Raw genomic sequence first — 19,023 nt, 5'->3', positions numbered from 1 at the left:
TTAATTTATTTGAAGGGCCAAATTATTTTTACAGTTGATCTTGCGGGCCAAAAGATAACTCAAAGTTGTAAGCAACTTGTTATAATATATGAAAAATCATTACAAAACAAAAGTGGTGGAGCCAAGATCTGCCCGATGACAGGGGAGGGGCGATGTCACGGAACCTCTAAAGGGGACCAGGGGCGCCCAGGGCCCTAAAGCCCTGAAAATGTAGAGATTTCGAATGTTCGCACGGCCTCATATTCTGTAAAAGGAACATAGATTATTTTTTCCCTCCCAAACGAATTGTATTGATTCTCTGTCGGTTGGGAGGGCGGGCCGCCTCTCTCTGACCCCAACTGGAACCATCATTTAATATCAAAAATATATATATTCATCAAATGATTATTACATGTAAAACAATTTAAAAATTATTTTAATATTACAAAACTGTGGGGATTAATTTATTTAAATTAATGTGAGATTGATCTTTTACAAAGTAACTGGAGATTTCTTTATGAACTTAAAAATACGCCCCAGTATGTATAATCGCACATCAAAAGAATTGATTGATATTGTATTTAAAATTTTCCTAACATAAATAATTAAAGTAGACAGATACGTTTTTCTACAAAGTTATACGAATGGAGTCGGGAATAAATGATTTTCTGTACCTTAAGTTTTGTAAATTTCAATCTAAAACCAGACGTACTATGTAATTGTTAACCACGAAATATTTAATTTCTGTTACCATGCCTTTATAAATTAAATGTGAAGTGAATGGATCTGGCTATCAATAATGTAGGCTTAATGTCCCCACTCAATTTGGGTCAAAACACGGTCAATCAATCAATCAATCAATCATCAATCAATTATTGGATCTACTTTGATACAGTAACACTCATACAAAATGCATGGTGCATACATGAGTAAAGAAACATACAAAAATAAAATAGGCCTGCATTAAATTACTAGCTATTGGTTCGGTTTCACAGTAAAGGCGAGCGACGATCATCTTATAACCAAAAATACTAGTCTGGCGCCCTCAGAGTTTTGATGTTTTTGTTGATGTAGTAACAACTGCACAATACTTACATGATACTGTATAGTAACTCCGTTACATTGTAGACTGTACCATGTAATTGATAACGAAATAATTATTCTATGTTATTGTATTCTAGTTTAAACACTTTTTGAGTTTTTAATTCAAAAAATAAAATATCATATACAAAACAAATTCTTATTCTAAACAAAATTATGAATTAATATATGTACGTATCTAATGATAAAGAATAGACACATTTTGTCTGAAGTTTGTATAAGATGCTTTGAAATTTTTTTTAATTAATCAATATAATATATAAGTATTTGTATTTGTTTAAAATATAATATTTCGAAAAAATTATGATTCCGAACAGAGACGTGCCCATGGTAGGCCGGCCTTATCCAATGATAAAGAATAGGCAGATTTTGTCTGAAAATAGCATAGGTTGAAAGCTTGGTAAAATCGTTAATTAGTCGTTAAAACATATATGTGTTTGGATTACTTTTAAAACTCTACTCAAGAGAAAGTAAAATATGATCTTGAAAATATAGCTTTTCCAAAATAATATGATTCCGATCAGATGGGCCTCCAGAATTTATGTATCTATTAATAGGCAAATTTTGTCTGAAAGTAGTATAGGTTTAAAGCTTGGTAAAATCGTTAATTAGTCGTTAAAACATATATGTGTTTGGATTACTTTTAAAACTCTACTCAAGAGAAAGTCAAATATGATCTTAAAAATATAGCTTTTCAAAAAAATTATGATTCCGAACAAATGGGATAACAGATTTTATGTATCTAATGATAAAGAATAAAAAAATGTTAACTAGTGGATAAAACATATCATTGTCTGTATTCTTTTCAAACCTTTATACAAAAGAAATATATCTAGAATGTTAAAAATACAAAATTCATAAAAAAATTATGATCTGAACAAAACCCTAAATGAACTAAAAAAATTTCAATGCAAAAGAATAGGGAAATAGGCCATGGGGTGAAAATCCTAACGTTCAGTCCCGTTCCGAAATTTTCCTAATACTTTCACTCATTATGATAATTATTATAATAATATTTAAAAGCACCAAAAAAAGGTTCGACCGTCAGAACTTCTGCAAATACGAGAAAATGACGTTTAAACTTACGAAATTGAAAGTTCTTTGCGCTAGATTAGCACACGACATTTTGTAAACGTCATTGTACTCGTTCGAATATTGTATTTTTGATACGTAGTTTATTATTTGCGAACTTCGTATTACTGCTTTAAAAACAAATTTTAAAATTATAATTAGATATAATGTGTATTTTAATTACAGAATAATATTTTTTAGACTACTATTAAATTGATTTTGTTACAATAACTTCACGTGTTGTGGTACAGCCAACAACAGTAAACAACAAGAGTAAACAGCAACATGGCGACTAGCGACGGACAGTGTGCCGGTGTTGTAATACAAAGTGTTGTTTTCACCGCGAAGAAATTGCTAATGAAACTCCAATTCTAGTTACAGCAACCAGATTCTTGAAGATTGTTACTTGTAACAAATTATGGATAGTTTTAGACAGTCTTAACCGAACTATAGCTGACAAACTTGTGTCTTAACTAGGCTAGGAATGGATGTGCCTCTTGGAATGGATGAGGGAAAGGCATACGATTACGAGGATGTTTGCTATCGTCGTTACATCGACACGAAGTCGAAAGCAATGATAAGTTATCATTACCAAGTGTAGTGTAGTCCCGTCAGTACCTTACCCAGACACATTGTACAATGTATTAAAACTATTCCTTAAAAAAATGGTGCTGACTGTGCAGGCCCCGGCCTAGCTAGGCCTACCCCACTTAGCTTCGTGAGTGGATTTCCCGTACGATTGAAATCGTAACGGTACTGGGTTTGGTCTACAGGAGTTCGTGCTTCGAACAGGTCATTGCATTCATAGAAAAAGCCTTTTGATGGAGAAAGTGTACCTTTTTAGTAAAGGTTTGCCTAGGTCGAAACTAGGCCTAACTCCGGCTATATAAAATTGATTATAAGATTGAAAAATGTTAATTTTGTTATTGTAGTAGTGATAGATACTATGTACACGTTTAATTATTGTTATTTATTCGTTAATGTCATTATATTTACATTAATATTTAATATATTGTTTAAGTATGAATTATTATGTTCATGTAAAAATTAATCTTATCAATTAAAATTGTATATTTTAAATAATATAGTAGGCATAGTTTAATGGAGATCATCAAATGCGGTTGTAAGACCGGGTGCAATCAAGGCAGTTGTCATTGCAATAAAATGAACATGAAATGCTCCGATCTTTGTCAATGTACAAACTGTCAGAACAGAGATGATAAAGACACCATGAATGAAGATGCTCAATTTGCAGACGATGAATACCTAGATGAAATTTACATAGATGATTTGTTTGATTAAGATTTGATGTGTTTCTTATTTCATCATTATTATGTATAATATAGAAAATTTAAAAAAAGGTAACGTATTACCGTGTGACCCTTGAATATGTAAGAACTTCAGAACCATGAGACTTAACACACAGTGACACAGGAGTATGTAAAGCATTATCTATTTTTATTTATTTTGTACAGGTATAATAAAGAAAACTTTAAAAAGTATAATGTAAAAGAGACAGATGTAACGGTGTAGCCCATGAGAATGTAAGAACTTTGGAACCATGAGATTTAACACACAGTGACACAGGAGTACGTAAAGCATTATCTATTTTTATTCATTTTGTACAGGTATATTATAGAAAATTTTTAAAAATTATAAGGTAATGGTGTAACCCATGAGAATGTAAGAACTTAGAACCATGAGACTAAGCACACAATGACACAGGAGTATGTAAGGCATTATCTATTTTTATTCATTATGTATGATGTACAAAAGTTTAAAAAAGTACCGTATAATGTAACGGTGTAACCCTTGAGAACTTTAGAACCATGAGAATAATCACACAATGACAAAGGACTGTGAAACGCTTCACTGTATTTATTTATTAAGTATTATATAGAAAATTTAAAAAGTAACAGACTCACTAGAGCGCAAGAAGCTTTTATTAAGATGTATAACACGTGTACAGTACATAAATATAGAGTTATATATTGTATAAGCTCTCAGAATATTTGAGAAATAAGTATGAATTTTTCATATTACAGTATTAAATTTCAATTTCTATTTAATAAAATGTGTCCCAACATGTGTCAACCGGAGTATACAAAACAAATATACATCCATGCACATCATAACAATGCATCAAGTTTAAATTTCCCCACATTTAATCCTTTATTACAATTTGAAAGTAAAATAAATACAATAATTTTAAAAAAGGAATATGAATGCAAAAATACTGTAAAAAATGAAGTGTGTACACATACAGGGAACATGCAGACACATAGTCAAAAGGAAGACCACAGGAGTCAAAAGAAGTCAAAATACTAATACATTTTCTTTAAATTGTTACACAATTATTGTTTTGAAAAGAATATCAAATAATTGCAATTACAATAATAAAATAAGTTTTTTTGTTGAAATTTCTCATTAATAATTGTGCTGTAAGTTGACGCGAACTGACGTGTACTAACGCAATCCGACATTACTTGACACGATTTGACCTAAAATGACGCGATTTCATGCGAGTTGACGCAAGTGGACAGCTCATGGTATGATCGCGACGTGCTTCTACACCGCTGTATCGCGGTGTGTTTTCCGACGACCAGCAGCCTAGGAACGTAATAAAACGGTAATTTTATTAAAATTGCAGAAGATATTTTGGTCGAACTTTCTATATTTGTTTCAAGACATATTACTTAACTATTGTAGGCCTAAATTTTTTATAATGAAAAAATCGGAACAGAATTCGTTTTCTAGACGTCTTTTGAGCTTCACCCCATGGCCTAGAATCAAAGAGAACGAAATAAGTGAGTTTTTAAATGAGATTTAAACAAAGAGACGGATGGCGACTCACGAATAGATAGCGAAGAGTATTCCATAATTTAGGAGCAGCAACCATAAATGAACGCTCCCCACATGACTTTACCCTGCAGGGTGGACTATTAAAAGTAGTCAAATCGGACGTTGATCTGAGGGTACGAGCGCATGTTGAGGAGCGAAACTTAATAAGTTGAGAATTTAAGTTATTTGAATGAAATATTTCACCGGGCGGCTTTTATATTTTTATGTTTTTTTAATGGAAAGTGGAATGGAAGGTTGGTATACTTTGCATTATCGTTACTATTCCGTGGTTTATTGTTGATGATATATATAAAAGATTTTACATTTAATGGTTTTTTTTTCATTTAAAAACCATCCTTTTTTACTTAAATTGTAACAATAATAATTCATAATAAATATGTACTTGGAACTAAGGATACTGTACATCCTGTAATATTTAAAAATGAAAACTAACAATACAAAAACTACAGTTGTATACAACCATATTTACTTGAAGTTCATGTAACAGGCCTAAAATATATTAATATATATAATTTTTAACTCCATGGACAAAGTAAATCAAAACCAAGAATTTCAATTTCATTTAGAAAACAAAAAATCATTTTAAATAGCCGTCATAAATATTTCACCTACTGTACTTGGTGAAATCATTGTTTTATTTCACTTAAAAATATATAGATTTTAATTAAGCCTTTCTTGGACAATACTCATTTAAAAAAAAACTTATAACTTGAGCATAAAAATTTCTAAATTAAAAAATGTGCACCCTGATTTTACTTGAAATTGCCATTTCTATTGTTGACTTTAAGATTTATTCGTTTTTAATCATGTTTGTCCTTATTTTTAACGACGAAATGTTGTAAGTGTTTTAACGACAAAATAAATGATGTCATATCAGAGGCAAATCCATGAATTTTAATTAGTTTGTCCCAGAGAGTCACTTTCACTGATGGAGGGTCTATACGGGAGCAGCCTTCATGACGTAGGTTTGATTGATAAATTGAGATTTTCAAAGGACTTAAATAATTATAGTAAATATAGGCGAAATTAATCCCCTTTGGGACACACCTATTAAGGGGATACTTTACCGTGAAATGAGGGGCAATATAATTATCTTTTAACACTACGGCCAACTCTCATTTAATAAGATGACGGAGACACATACTGAGTGTGCCAAATGATTGATTAACCCCTATTAAAGGGAACAATTAATTTGTTCTCATTGTGTCAGGACAGCTACATCATTTTAAAAATAAGAAAAATTCATTCAACTTTACATTTTGACACCTTTTCAGCAATAGATCAGAATTTTCTCCTCTGAATCCTTAGAGTAGACGTGGGTATACAATTTTACCCTTAACCATAGGGATTTATTTTCTTTCTTTTTCGTGTACTGTTATAGGATTCTAATCTATGCCATAACGTGTACCCTCAATTGTAATTCGTTCTCTATTCATGCTACATCCATCCAAATATAATGCTCAATATTAAAAAAAAATTGGTCTTTAACATTGCATCATGAAATAATACAGAACATAAAAAAACTACTGTTGTTTGAATTACATTTCTGCTCATTTCATATTTTTAGGAATTGTATTTGCATTGCAAATTATTGCTATAAATTAGTTCGAATTTTAATGCAACTGATTCTTATGTTAATAAAAACATGCTAAAAACCCATATAAATAAGGGGACATTTTCACGTCTTTACTTTTGTTCCCTCGTATGGGGACAATTCTTTTTTATTTCCGAAGGATGTATTTGACACAATTATAAGAATGATACATGTTGATAAAATCTTAAGTGATGGGAGGTTTAAGCATGTTTGTCTCCTGTCAACATCTTCCACCGATGAATTTCCTTCAATGAAGTGATTCACCCAATCACACGCACGTATAGCAGAATTGTGTGAAACCGAGGTATACCGTAGTGCTCTGTATACTCTTTTTTTTCAATGGATGGACTTGTGTTGTATAGTTAAACTTAGGCCTACTTAGGCAACACCTTTTTAATACCTTGTTTAGCGCACCTAATTTTTGAAAAATCTTCAGCGACGGGCTGAAAAAGGATAAAAATAAAATATTATTTGAGAATTTTGCAAAATATTCCTGCCAAAAGGTGAAAATAAAATTTTATTAGCAAATATAAATTTAGGAATTTAGGAATTTAAGGAGAGGCAGATACATTACGGCTAGTACCTTGTTTGTGTCGCGGTTGATCACAGACCTACACCCCTGGTTCTTAATTAATTTATTTGAAGGGCCAAATTATTTGGAGTTTTGGTCACGGGCCAAAGAAAATCTTCGAGTTTCAAGCAACTTGTTATACTTTATAGACCTAAGGTAAAATTCTGAGATGTTGTGGCCAAAGCCTCTTGTTGCGTCCGCACAAACTACTGACAACAATTTTTGCCTACAAGATTGTGCTTAATTTGTCAAACTTGTTTGACATTTGCTGATTTATTTTATACTGAAGCATTATACGGTGCTTTGTATTATATATAAATGTGCTACCTTCTTAAATGTTAGGTTATAGTATGATGGCAATTGAAATATTATGAATAAAAGTGGGATGACCCCACAAAAGATAAAAATAACTACTGAGAATTGTTTTCAATTTTAATTAATTGTACTACAGCACAATAATAGGACGCTAAATTTATTACAATTTTTCACCATAAGATTGACATGATTTTACCAAAATAATTAAGACATTTAATTTTTCACTATTTCTTGCTTATTGCTAATCTTTAATTTTTTTGCTTGTGTAAACCATAAAAAAAACCACTTGGCCAACGATAGGAAGAAGCGATGTCTCAAACTCTTAGGTGGTGGGGGGAGGGGGGTCCACAGGACAAAGCCCGGAAGCTCTAACAATTTAGTGATTTGAAATGCTTAAGGCCCGAAATCGATCGTACAGCCTCATATACTGTAAAGGTTACATATGATTATTTTTCACTAACGAATGTGTTGAGTTCTCCTTTGACAGTCATTCTGACGGGAATATACCTCCGCAACTGGCACCACTACTTATTTTCAATTATTTTGTTGGGAGCTGACGGTTTTAAGTAGCATGCTAAAGTTGTAAAGTATATATTTTCATCTATTAGGTTGTTTACAGGCAAGTTTAACTGTATGTAAAGTAGCGTTTCCTGAAATGGGCATTTTTTTCACAAAGTAAAACTACATACTTTGTTTCTATCATAATTGACCTTGTTTCTTATGTTTGCTCTTCATTGTTCACGCCTAGCAAAATATTGTTACCTACTCAGGCGTCCATACAACAACTTCCTGGATTGACTAATCCTGTAGGAGTATATGTATTTTCTCTGTAATTTCACTCATCATATTTCCACCAAATACCAGGGATTTAAAAGCCTATATGCCAAAAACTTTGTAAGGATTTTTTGTACTGACAGTGACATACTTAATTTTCAACTTGGGATTGAGATTTTCCTAAATAGCTATCCATCACTTTATTCCAACTCCACTCAATTTTGAAAGACTTACCCACATTGCCCCTGTGGCAATATCAAGTTATCAATAATATATTCGGGATTTACAATAGTAGTAGTTGCTGGTTACACACAAGAAATTCATTCTTTATGTTTTTTTCCTGCCAAGGAAAATAATTTTCATGAGACTAATATTTTAAACTCATGACGAATAAAGTAATCTATGTCTATCTATGTGTGTGTCTATGTCTAAATCTCTGCTCAGTTTTAGGAATTATAAATAAATGCTATATTTCACCGGGGCTTTTATATTTCTATTTTTTTCATGGAAAGTTTAAGGTTACTTTGCATTATCGTCACTGTAACAACTCCCTAGTATATTGTTGGTATATAGAGAAGGTTCGATATTTAAGGGGTTTTTTTTGTCATTTAAAAACCATTTTTTTGACTAAAATTGCAACAATAATGATTCATAATAAAAATGTACTTGGTACTAAGGATACGGTATATCCTGTAATATTTAGGTACAGTAACAGCACAAAATCTACAGTTGTATACTTCCATATTTACTTGCAAGTTCATGTAACAGGCCTACAATATATTAATAGTTATACTTTTTAACTTCATGAACAAAGTAAATCAAAGCCAAGAATTTCAATTTAATTCAGAAATAAAAAAAATATTTTTAATAGGCCTACATAAATATTTCGCCTAGCTGGTGAAATCATTCTTTTATTTCACTTAAAAATATATTTATTTTGATTAGCCTTTCTTGGCCAAAACTCATTTTTTAAAAACTTATTAACTTGAGCATAAAAATCTGAATTTAAAAATGTGCACCCTGATTTTTCTTGAAATCGCCATTTCAATTGTTGATTTTCAGATTTGATTGTTTTTAATCATGTTTGTCATTATTTTTGACGACGAAATTTTCTAAGTGTTTTAACGACGAAATAAATGATTTCATATCAGTGGCAGATCCATGAATTTGAAATAATTTGTCCCAGAGAGTCACTTTCACTGACTGGATATACTGGAGAAGCCCTCATGACGTAGGTTTGGTTGATAAATTGAGATTTTCAAAGGCCTTAAATAATAATAGTTAATATAGGCCAAATTATGGGCTATTACAGTAGAAATCTCCTTTGCGACACACCTACTAAGAGGATACTTTTCCGTGAAATGAGGGGCAATATAATTATCTTTTAACACTACGGCCAACTCTTATTTAATAAGAGGACGGAGACACATACTGAGTGTGCCAAATGATTAATTAACCCTTATTAAATGGAACACTTCATTTGTTTTATTTGTGTCAAAACAGCTACAGCAGTCTTAAAAAAGAAAAAAATCATTCAACTTTACATTTTGACACCTTTTAAGAATTTTCTCCACTGAATCCTTAGAGTGGACATGGGTATACAATTTTTATCCTTAACCACATGGATTTCTTTTTCTTTGTTTTTTTTATGTACTGTTATATTGGATTCTAATCTATACCATCACGTGTACCCTCAATTGTAATTCGTTTTCTATTTACGCTACATCCATCCAAATATAATGCTCAATAGTTAACATTGCATCATGAAATAATATACGGAACATAAAACACTACTGTGGTTTGAATTACATTTCTCCTCATTTCATATTTTTAGGAATTGTATTTGCATTACAAATTATTGCTATAAATTAGTTCGAATTTTAATGTAACTGATTCCTATGTCAATAAAAACATGCTAAAAACCCATATTAAGAGGTTTTTAGTTTGTGTCCTCTCAAATGGGGACACTTTTTTAGTCCCTAAGGATGTATTTGACACAATTATAAAAATGATACATGTTGATAAAAAATCTTGGGAGGCTAAAGCTTCTCTTACCTTCTGTTAGCATCTTCCACCGATTAATTTCCTTGAATGAAGTGATTTACCCAATCACACACTCACGTATAACATAAATTCGTAAAATCGAGGTAAACCGTAGTGCTCTGTATACTCTATTTTTCAATGGATGGACTTGTGTTGTATAGTTAAGCTTAGGCCTACTTTGGCGACATTTTTTTTGAAAAATCTTTATCGACGGGCGGAAAAAAGATAAAAATAAAATTTTATTTGATAATTTTGCAAAATAATCCCAAAATATTCCGGTAAAAGTATCCCAGTGGAGGAGGGGAAAAATAAAATTTTATTTGCAAATATAGGTAAATTTAGAAATTTAAGGGAAGAAGATAAAATACGGCTAGTACCTTGTGTGTATCGCGGTCGATCACAGGCCTAAACCCCTGGTTCTTTAATTAATTTATTTGAAGGGCCAAATCATTTTGAGATTTGGTCACGGGCCAAAGAAAATATTCTAACTTGTTATACTTTATGGACCTAAGGTAAAATTCTGAGATGTTGTGGCCGAAGCCCCCTCTTGTGCCACACAAACTACTGAGAATTGTTTGCAATAATTTCAATTTATATTCTATTTTTAATTTTTCTACATCACAATATTAGGACTCTAAATCCATTACAATTTTGCACCATAAGATTGACATTTGCTTGTGTAAAACCATCGCAAAAACATTTGGTCAACGATAGAGGAGGAGCGATGTCCCAGAATATCTTAAGGGGTCCACGGGGCAAAGCCCGGAAGCCCTAACAATTTCATAATTATATTTCACTAACGAATGTGTTGAGTTTTCCTTTGACAGTCATTCCGACGGGAATCTGCCTCCGCAACTGGCACCACTACTTAATTTTAATTAGTTATTTTGTTGGGAGCTGCCAGTTTTAAATAGAATGATAAAGTGGTAAATCATATTTTTATCTGTTAGGTTGTTTACAGGCCCGTATGTTCTTTGACCAGAGACCGAGAAGCTCTGACAAAGTAGCATTTTTAGGCCGTATTTATTGGATTTCTGCAACCCATAATTTGCCTTGGATTCAAAATATTGATCGCGACCCAAGTTAAAGTTGCCAAAATATTTTGCAGTGCCATCGGACGTTTAAGTTGTCGGAGACCGGTAATGTCATGTCTTCCTTCTCTTTGTGCAAGTTTAACTGTATGTGAAGTAGCGTTTCCTGAAATGGGAATTTTTCCCACAAAGTAAATCCACACATTTGTTTTCAATCATAATTGACCTTGATTCTTATGTTTGCTTCTCGATGTTCACGCCTAGCAACATACTGTTACCTACTCAGGCGTCCATACAACAACTTCCTGGATTGACTAATCCTGTAGGAGTATTTTCAAACCAAACATGAAATTACAGGCATAATCGTAAACACAGTCATACAACGTTTGTTCAACCTAATAGTTTTCTAATAATTTTCTCTTTAATTTCACTCATTCTATATCCACCAAATAACAGGGATTTAAAGCCTTTGGTCAATTGGTAAGTTTCTTCGGAAAGACTAATGTGGTAGCTTTTATAGAAAAATATCCCGGACATGGTTTTATAAGTTCGAAAGGAAGATTCATAACGACAAACTAAAAAAGCTATGCATTATTATTCGTACGAAAAAACAGACTTAGATGCAAAATGCTGGAAAATTTTGCTTGATAGGTGAGTTTATATCGGCCTTGGCATGAGCTAGGTCTAAGCCTACAGGGCCGGCGGAACGTTTTTCAAAGTGGGTGGGGGGAGCGCATTTATAAGATGAATGGGAATATGAATCATGCAGATCGGGAATCAAATCTAGGGGATGGGGTCAACATTTTTCCCAAAAACGAAAGGGGATCCGGGGGTCCTCCCCCGGGAAAATTTTGATTTCTAGATAGCGGGAAATGACCTTTCTCGACTTTTGAGCTAGGTGTCTAATGACTTTGTTTTTAAAAATTCAAGGTTTTCCTCCGATTGAAAACGGTCAGGTAAACTTTTTCATTCTTATTACAGTAAATAGGCCTGTTGTGTGTATACATACATAAAAAAAAAAAGTTGCATACGTATTCTTTTTCAATGAATTGATAAACTCTAAAGAAATGGGGGGTCCTGGGGTTTTGATTCCCAGGTGGCGGGAAATGAGCTTTTCCGACTTTTGATGTGTCTTAATTACTTTAAGTTCTTCAAAGTTTAATGTTTTCCCCTCTTGAGAACGGTCAGGTAATTTTTTCCCATTGTTATTATAGTATATATGCCTTATGTGTGTATACATACATAAAAATAAAAAAATGAGTAGTTGCATACAATTTTTTTCTATGAATCGATAAATCTCCAAAAGAAATGGGGGTTCTCCCCCGGGAAAATTTTGATTCCTAGAATGCGGGTAATGAATTTTCCCGACTTCGGAGGTGTCTTTTAATTACTTTGAAGTTCTTCAAAATTCAAGGTTTTCCCCTTCCATGAATCAATGAACCCCAAAGAAAAAGGGGGATTCTAGTTCTGCCAGGAAAAAATGTTGATTTAAAATGGCGGGAACTTAAAAAATTCCTTACTTCTGAAGTGCCTTTTAATGACCTTTAAAGTTCTCAAAATACAAGGTTTCCGCTCTTGAAAACGGTCTGGTAAATTTTTCTCATACGTATTACAATAAATATGCCTTATGTGCGTACACATACATAAAACAATTGAGTAATTGCATGCGTAGTCTTTTGACATGAATCGATAAATCCTAAAAAGAAAGTGGGTCCTGTGGTTCTTCCCCGGAAAAATTTTGATTCCTGAATGGCGGGAAATGAACTTTCCAGACTTCTGAGGTGTCTTTTAAGTTCTTCAAAATTCAAGGTTTTCCCCTCTTGAAAATGATTCCATGAATCAATGAACCCCAAAGAAAAGAGGGGTCCGGGTTCCCCCGGGAAAATTTCGATTTCCAGATGGCGGGAAATGAGCTTTCCTGACTTCTGAAATATCTTTTAAATGACTTTTTAAGCTCTTCAAAATTTAAGGTTTTCCCCTCTTGAAAACGGTCAGGTAAGTAGGCCTATTTCTCATTTTTTATTTTATGTGTGTATACATACATAAACAAATGAGTAGTTGCATGCGTATTCTTTTTTACATGAATCGATATATTCCAAAAAGAAAGGGTGGTCCGGGGTTCTCCCCCCGGAAAATGTTGATTCCTAGATGGCGGGAAATGAGCTTTCCCGACATTTGAAGTGTGTTTTAATGACTTTTATGTTCTTCCAAATTTCAATTTTCTTATTGTAACAAAATAAAAAAATCAGGTCCTGAAAAGGTAGGTCTAGAATTATTATTTTTTTGTTGTCCAAGGGAGGGGTCAGGACCCATGACCCCCCTCCCCAGATCCGCCAATGTGAATTGCGAGAAATGTAATTCGGTCGGGGACTGAATAAACATTCTCTTTCCCATCCTCCTTTTTCCCTTTTTCTTTTCTTTCATATTTTTTCGATCATACAAAAATCTTCAGACATTATATATTTTTGCCAAAAAGTGTGGGGGTGGGGGGTGGGTGGCCCCCGGCCCCCGGTTCCGCCGGCCATGGCCTATTCTGGGTAGTGTAACTAGATAGAGCCATGATGGTTGTGGTTTAGTCCCGAGCCAGGGAATCCGGATCGTTACGGCCCTGAGTCGATTCGGCTCCGGTCGATTTTGTCAGGCCCTTTCGCCCCTTCTCGGGCCGAAACGACCCGGGTTAGAAGGCGAACCAGATGTAGGTTGTCTTCTACTGGACCACAATTTAATTTACAAATTTAACTGATAAAAGGTAGTATAATTATCTTTAAATAAAGAAATAAAATAGTAATTATTATCCAAATAATATTCATGTATTCATAAAGTCATCTAATTAATTGGTTACAAGTTTAGCTTTTAAAAGATGTGTTTCGTTTGGCCAGGTGATATTGCAGTTTGTGTGAGCCTATCACTACATAACAGCATAAAAGTATGTAATTATTCTACCAACATACATGCATTTTCATGAACAAAATTGCTTTTAGCATTAATAGAACCATATGACCCACTCAAGCGAAGTTTATGTTTTTTAATTCATTAATTTTAATTTGGATAGCCCTACATAACTCTGAAAAGAGACGTACATCCAAAGTGATTTTTTCCTCTACTTTAGTCATTTCCCGTACTTAGAATTACTAAGACAATAAAAGAAATATAGGCCTAGTTAAAAATCATTCTACATGTTTTAATAAGCTCACAAATCTTACAGCTACACAGGTTGCTCACAATATATCAGATGTATTTTCTGCGTAATAAAATGATTTTAAAATATAGAAATTCAAAATGTTTTACTTTGTCGAATGAATGACAAATGATTCCCTGACATCATATTGTCATTCCTTACTTACAAAAAATAATTACGAAATTATCAAAAATTAATTAATTAAACAATTAATTAATTACGCATTAGGCGTAGTCCTTCAACAAAAAGTTTATTTTTCAAGTGTATTGAAAAGGTGTATGTATACCTTTATTGTTCCTCTCAAACCCTATCAAACATATTTCACATTACCTCCGCCGTATGTTGCATGCCAATAGAACAGTTTTAAACTAAGCAATATCTTTTAACATATTATAGTGAACATAAATCACAAAAATTTAGCTAGGCCTACCCATTGTCTTTTTGTAGTCGATCTAAGCATTTGACACTCCGTTATGGTGCCTCGTTATAATCAGTTCATGCGTTATGACAGTTAAATGATGCAATGGTAATGACATAAACAATAGAATGGATGTTAGTTCCTTTTTGGTTTTTGTTCTCTGTGACCTTACATTATAATGAGGCCAATGCCCGAATAAAATTAACATTAGATCCTGTATAGAGGTCAAGGAACCTGTACTGAGGGTGCTTAAAAACAGGTATAAAAACTGTCACAGATCGTAAAATACCTTCATTCTTTGGGAACACATCGGATGGTTTGTAGAACCATACTAATCAGCAATGCTTTCGAAAAAGCTTTTATTTTATAGACTTTTTGCAAGCTTTATCGCCTGTATAATTATTAGTAGCATTGAGATATAAGCTATGTCTACAAACGTTCAGCTTTTAAACGTATCACCAAAAACGGGACAACATTGAGTGGAGCTTTGTGTTTAATTGCTCCACGATGTTTTTTTACAGTGTAGACGCTTCTGGATTACATCTGAAACGAAGTTAGGCTTAAAATAGAAAGTGTATGTTTTACGAGAGAAGCCTACTATACATGCAACATGTATACATGAGAAGCACACAAACGTCTAGACGAGTGACTATATTTTTTTCGAGATCACCAACGTGGATCCGCCACTGCTTTTTTATGTTAAGTTGTTATTACATATTTATGCAATATTTTTTGTAATACAGATTACTATAACAGAAAGCAAAATTCATCACACGAATCATTTGCTGCTTGTTAATTCATTTAATTTTTTTGACAAACGATAGTCACTAGTAATACTATTTAATAGTTTATATTGCCCTCCTAAAATGGTTTGAATATAGTATAAAAAACAGTTTTAATTGTTGCTTGTGTGCATTTTGATTCAAAAGTATACACTTGCTTATAAAATGCCTTATATTATATCTGTCTCTTATACACATCTAGATGTGTATAAGAGACAGATACTGTATAATATATTATATTATATTATATACCAAAATTGTACTTTTGAATCAAAATGCACACAAGCAACAATTAAAACTGTTTTTTATACTATATTCAAACCATTTTAAGAGGGCAATATAAACTATTAAATAGTATTACTAGTGACTATCGTTTGTCAAAAAAATTAAATGAATTAACAAGCAGCAAATGGTTCGTGTGATGAATTTTGCTTTCTGTTATGGTAATCTGTATTACAAAAAATATTGCATAAATATGTAATAACAACTTAACATAAAAAAAGCAGTGGCGGATCCACGTTGGTGATCTCGAAAAAAATATAGTCACTCGTCTAGACGTTTGTGTGCTTCTCATGTATACATGTTGCATGTATAGTAGGCTTCTCTCGTAAAACATACACTTTCTATTTTAAGCCTAACTTCGTTTCAGATGTAATCCAGAAGCGTCTACACTGTAAAAAAACATCGTGGAGCAATTAAACACAAAGCTCCACTCAATGTTGTCCCGTTTTTGGTGATACGTTTAAAAGCTGAACGTTTGTAGACATAGCTTAATGTATAGGATCTTGACGTGTGTAGCATTCAATGTGTATTTGACATCATGATGTCAAATACCTAAGCACGTTTAATGCTAAACACGTCAGAAACCTAAATACATTAGGCCTGGCCTAAACACGTTTAGCTTTTAAACGTGTAAAAAAAAACGGGACAACATTGCGTGGAGCTTTGTGTTTAAATGCTCCACGCTGTTTTTACAGTGTATAGCCGTGTACTAATTCCAAAAAAAAAAAAATCAAATGGAAGGGGATGCTTCTTCCTAAACCCAAAATCAAAGAGGGACAGGGAGACACGTCCCCAAATATTGTTAGGGGGTGAGGGTTGGTCCCTCAATTTTCGTCCGCAATGTAATAAAGTCAAGAAGTTGCCTAAAAAATTGTTGTATGTACTGCATAAATGACCCAGGTTTTAACGAAAGTGTGCGTACCACCGGTACTCTATCTCTGCCAAAAAACATATGAATAATTTTCTTCGCGGGCCAAATTTGGCATGCGGGCCGCCTTTTATGAACCAGGGGTCTACACACTCTGATTACTGCAATGTAAGTTTGCTTCGATCTTTTAATTGATTTTATCTATTTATTTAATCTTGAAAAGAAAAAAAATACTTTCACATTTCTTTCTGGTAAAATGATGCCAGGATTTGCGTGACGGAGATTCGATGTTCCTGACAGGGACTTACTCGCGGACGAGAGAATCAAGCTTGGTTTCCATACAGTCGCTACACGCCATCGCTGACAGCTTCCTGTGATGTTGATTTTTCATTCGAAAAAGCCATACAAAGAATATAAAAGCACTAAAACACGATTTATAAAGAGCCCGTTACCATATATGACCAAACTCACTTAGTAGTGAAACCCTGGGGACGGTGGTCTCTTCAGTCTAACCATTTGAAACAGAGGCGCCTTGCAATTGAATAATAATTTTAAATAGAATTCTCATGCGTAAAATTGGTCAATTTTTTAAAGATGGGTTCACTTGGGTTTTACGCATTAAATAGATCAACTAGTCTTTCTTAAAAGTTGTATTTGGATTATTATGAATAAACTCGTAATATGGGACCACACTAGAGTATTAGGTTGGATAAAATGCATCCAGTTTTATATAGGTTCATTGCAATTAGAATTTATGCATAAAATAGGTCCACATTACATTGTGTTTATGAGTATATGGTCCGTTTTTTAAAACATGTGATTTTATTTATAAGCCAACATTGCATAGGCCCCTATTAGAAACATAACAATGCTTACTAGTTTAGATCAGCTTCGTTTAAAATGAGTTTTACCAAAAAACATTGAAAGCCAAAATATGAAATTATTTAAAGTGGATTGGTCCTTATCAATTCAGTTATAATTTTTTTCGCGTAAAATTGGTTCACATACATTATTACACATTATTTAGTTTTTACACATGAAATCGGTTTTTATTTTAGTAGATTTTATGCATAACATGGTCACTGGGTCACACAATGAATATGAATTATTTATACGTGAAAGATTTTCCACATATAAAATATAATTAGCAACTATAAGCAATAACATTTTATCCAGTTTTGAAAGCGAATGTTATGTTTTAGAATTGAGAAAGTTAATTTTAGAATTTAAAATAGATCTACATGATTACACATTTTCATTTGTTAATCTTTTTGTATTTTGTCATGGAAGAAATTTGCAGGACAACACAATATTGCCTCTAACCCTAATCTATTTAATCACCGTTTTTTGTCAAGTGGTAGGGAAAAAAAAATAATGTGATTCTTCTGTGCCAAGTATTCATTCATTCATTCATTTGGTCAATATCAACATACACAGGAAAAAAAACAAATAAAACCACTTATAAAACCATTTAAAACAGTAATTCAAAATATATTTTTTTTGTATAGCGTATGTAGGGTATTATATTATAAATGTTTACTATATATTAGTGACTGGTATGGTATGGTATGGTTTAATATCTCACCAGGAAGCAGAGCTTAAATCTTTGGTCAAACCTGAATGAAACTGACAAAAGTGATATGTTACTTGTGGGTCAACTAATGACCTATTTTGACTTTGCTATATAGGCTAGCGGTCAGAAATTGATTAAGTACTGTAAGAATCTTACATATGAAATTTCTTACTTTACTTCTCATGGCAAATCGCATTATCCACCCCCTCCCCCATTGCTAAATCCTAGATCCGCCACTGAAAGGAGGATTATACGAATTATTATCATATTATATGAATTTCCTGTGAGACACTGTAGAGCATGGAGAAACCACGAAAGTATGAATACTTAATATCTGGTGATGAATTGAGTAGTAGCCTGGGAGAAACAGAGTGTACCCTCGTTCTTATGTGTACGTGGGCCATATTGCAATTAAACAGGACAAGTTGGACGGTTGGCTGCTAGCGAAGAGTATACTCGTCCACGATGTTGCTAAGGCCGCCAGGGACGAGTTTTTATGCTCGTCAAAATCGAGGTAACATTCTAGCGTTTATAACGTTTTTGTTATACGTGGAACCACAGACTCAACGGCTGGTGGTTCA

At 33.1% G+C, this 19,023-nt stretch overlaps 1 long non-coding RNA gene across 2 annotated transcripts in view; it reads right to left on the bottom strand.

Moving 5' to 3' along the window:
* LOC117116653 overlaps positions 1-2,926 on the bottom strand; it is a 16,703-nt gene extending 13,777 nt beyond the window's left edge. The window contains exon 1 of one of the 2 annotated variants that reach the window (XR_004446800.1): positions 2,167-2,926. This is a non-coding gene — a long non-coding RNA (uncharacterized LOC117116653). The remainder of the gene's footprint in view (positions 1-2,166) is intronic. The other variant, XR_004446799.1, reaches the window with a different exon arrangement.
* Positions 2,927-19,023: the final 16,097 nt, after the last annotated feature.

Source organism: Anneissia japonica, unplaced genomic scaffold, assembly GCF_011630105.1.
Source record: "Anneissia japonica isolate Jap-2015-1 unplaced genomic scaffold, ASM1163010v1 scaffold287973_len95947_cov151, whole genome shotgun sequence".
NCBI lineage: Eukaryota > Metazoa > Echinodermata > Crinoidea > Comatulida > Comatulidae > Anneissia > Anneissia japonica.
The sequence above is the reverse complement of the archived record's forward strand: the minus strand, read 5'-3'. Positions and strand labels throughout refer to the sequence as shown.